Here is a 3,793-nt window from a genome sequence, read left to right as displayed (position 1 = left end):
CTCCTCCACCACCGCGTCCGCTTCGGCGCCCCCTCCTCCACCCCGGCGACCCTCTCCTCCACTCCTGCGGCCGCCCTGCCGCTCCGACACCCCCTCCTCCACCCCGGCCGCCCCTCTCCTCCACCCCCGCGCCACCCCTATCGCTCCGGCGCCCCCTGCTCCAGTGAGACCTTGTCTTTTTTTCCTATTTTTTAGATTTAGTTTAGGTTTAGTTTAATTTAGGCTTTGTTTAGTTTATGTTTACTTTAGGTTTTGTTTCTGTTTTTTAAGTTTTGGTTTACATTTAAGAATAAACAAGAAAGATGAAAAAAAAAGTAAAAGAAGAAGAGGAGGAAGAAGAAGATAAAAAAAGAACAATAAGTAGAAGAAGAGGAAGATGATGATGATGAAAAAAAGAAGTAGAAGTAGAAGATGAAAAAAATAAGTAGGAAAAGAGGCGCCCGGGGACGAGCGGGTTAGGGGGTTACTCGACATCGATGGAACCCTAAATAGCAAGTATCGTCGGTGCGAGATACATGTGGCCGTCGGTGTCAAACACTACATCCACGTCCCACAAGTGACGCCGGGGCCCGGCGTCCCGCAGCAAAAGTTGTCAGGGTCGATGGCGGTCGAACACCTTTGGGAATTTGTCTTGCAGTCTATGCGATTACGATTAAAAGCCAAATGTTGAAACTTGAAACACCCAAACTGACTCTAGTCGGTTTGGTTGTTTGAAGTTTCAAAACTTGGCTTTAATCCTCATCGCATAGGCTGCCAGACAAATTCGCCAAGGTGTTCGGCCGTCATCGGCCCCTAGAACTATTGCTGCGCGCGGGACGTCGGGCGCCGGCGTCACTTGTGGGATGTGGATCTAGTGTTCAACGCCGAGCGCCACATGTATCTCGCACCGATGATACTTGCTATTTAGGGTTCCATCAATGCCGAGGAACCCCCAAACCCGCTCGTCCTGTTGTAATATTTAGTTAGGTTGACGAAAAAACAAAATAGCTATGTTATTCTTCTTTCGATTTAAATGTGTAGTTTTTCGTCGCTGCGAGGGTCTAGTGTTCGACGAGCTCCGCCCCTGCGTTCGTGGGTGAGCACAAATGACATCTCCTCCTTCCCCTTCATTTTCTCTGTTCTGGTCTTTTCGTGCCGATGAAACTTGCTAGATATAGGTGTCTTCAATCATCAGTATGCGTGACCACTATGCGTCTCCCGTTTGAAAGGGTTACATCTATAAATATGCATGTATTTGCATATTTATAACCGTGATTCTTTCGAATTGTCCAATGTTATCCATGGACAGCCCAAGTATGTGTAGATTGGATTCGTTTTCCCATATGCTCTGCTCTGGATCCGATGCAGAATTTCGTCGGTGCCTCCCTATTGTTTTCCGGATACACATCCTCTCTGTTTATTGCCGAGACGTGTATCAGGAGAACAGCGGGGAGGTGCTGCCGAAATTTTGCATTGGATCTGGAGCAGAGCATCGGAAAACAAACACAATCTTCACATACTCGGGTGGGATTAGGACCTATCTTTACCTATTAGCGTCTAGGTTGCATGGACGTAATAAAAGTGACAAACTCCATTAACTGATGAATATATATATGTTGATATATATATTTCTTATGTGTCCAGTAGCTAGGCAAGATGAGTGATCGTGCGTGGATATACACCGGTCACACTAGTCAGAAAGACATGACCATTGAATGGTTAACAAAAACCAAGGGGTTTCTGAGAGCCGCGTTTGCAAATGGCCAGAGGACAACATGGCGCCCCTGTGCCGGGTGCAACAATTGGCACAAGAGGACAGAGGATGAAATGGGTAAACACATGTAGAAGAGGGGTTTTATGCCAGATTATACGGTGTGGACATTTCATGGCGAGTCTGCCCAACGTGCCAGAGCTGAGGTGCTTCGTCGTCGCACCGATGAGCATGGTACCGGGATGCAAGACATGGTGCACGACTTTGATGATGCTCGGGACTCGGACGATGAGATGGAGGAATCTGCAAAGGCCTTCAATGAAATGTTGGAGTCTTCAAAACGTCCTCTCCACAAACACACTGAGCTTTGTCAGCTGGATGCCATCTCACAAATAATGGCTCAGAAGGCTCAATTCAACTTGAGCAGAGAATGCTACGACGCAATGATGGCAGTATTTGGACGTTTTCTACCCAAAGGCCATGTACTACCTGCAAACCTGTACCAGTCAGACAAAATCCTCCGTGCTCTTAAGATGCCCTATGACATACATGCCTATGAGAAAGGATATGCCTTATTTAGGCTTCAGTATGCGAACTTGAACTATTGTCCCATTTGCCAGTCATCCAGGTATGTTGTGGTAGACAACGGTATGGGTGAGAAGACGCAGACCAAAATCCCTGTTAATGTTCTTCGGTATATGCCAATCATACCAAGACTTCAACGTCTTTTCATGGTCGAAGAGACAGCCAGACAGATGACATGGCACAAAACGGGCAAAAGAACCCAACTAGATGCAGATGGGAAGCTGATGATTGCGCACACATCGGACGGTGAAGCATGGAAGCGCTTCGATGTACATGATGAGAAAGCGGCAGATCCGAGGCATCCTCGAGTCGGCATCAAGACGGATGGGTTCAGTGTGTTTGGTCTGACGGCAGCCCAATACAGTTGTTAGCCCGTATTTGACTTTCCACTCAATCTCCCCCCGGACAGATTATGCAAAGTAAGAACATTTTCTTGACGTTGATAATTACAGGGCCCAACTATCCGGGGAAGAATATGAATGCGTACATGCAGCCGTTGAAGGACGAATTGCAAGAAGCCTGGGATAATGGGTTCAAGACATACGACGCCTTTAGCAAACGGAACTTCATAATGCGTGTCTGGTACATGTACTCGACGCATGACTTGCCGGCATATGCGCTATTCATTGGCTGGTGTGTGCGTGTAAGGTTCCCGTGCCCCACATGCAAGGGAGCTCTTGAGTTTCGTTGGCTTCAGGTCAGTCGCAAGTTTTCTTGCTTCGACATGCATAGACAGTTACTGGATCCTCGCCATAAGTTCAGGAAAGACAAGAAGAACTTCATCAAAGGTAGAGTTGTCAAAAACTCCGCACCACCTGCGTTGACAGGCCAAGAGACCATGGATCAGTTAAACGCTCTCGAGCCAGATCCAGAGCGTCCAGGGTATTTCAAGGGGTATAATTCGAAACACGTCTGGACTCACAAGACATGCTTGTGGGATCTGCCTTACTTCAAAGACCTCCTTTGCCCACACAACATCGATGTGATGCACACTGAGAAGAATATCGCCGAGGCACTTTTTGGTACATTGTTTGGCATAGATGGGAAGTCAAAGGATAATACTAAGGCTAGAGTCGATCTAGAGGCGCTATGTGATAGACCATTACAAAACATGAAAGAACCAAAAGGAAAGCAGAACTAGACGAAGCAAAAGGCACGGTTCAATCTTGGAAGGCCAGCTATGAGGGAAATTATCTTGTGGGTGCAACAACAGTTCATGTTCCCCGATGGGTATGCATCGAATCTAAAGAGGGGAGCGAGTCTTGATAAATTGAAGATATTTGGTCTCAAGAGTCATGATTGGCACATATGCATTGAGCGGGTAATGCTGGTGGTGTTGCGTGGCTTCATCCATGAGGATGAATGGCTAGTACTGGCAGAGGTGAGCTATTTCTTCCGTGTTCTTTGTGCGAAAGAACTATTGCCTGGCCCGCTAGAAGAAATGGAAGAGTTGGCGCCGGATTTGATATGCAAGTTAGAACAGATCTTTCCGCCGGGCTTCTTTAATCCAATGCAACA

This window comes from Triticum aestivum, chromosome 7A (genome assembly GCF_018294505.1).
Source record: "Triticum aestivum cultivar Chinese Spring chromosome 7A, IWGSC CS RefSeq v2.1, whole genome shotgun sequence".
Lineage (NCBI taxonomy): Eukaryota > Viridiplantae > Streptophyta > Magnoliopsida > Poales > Poaceae > Triticum > Triticum aestivum.
Note: the sequence above shows the minus strand (reverse complement) of the source record.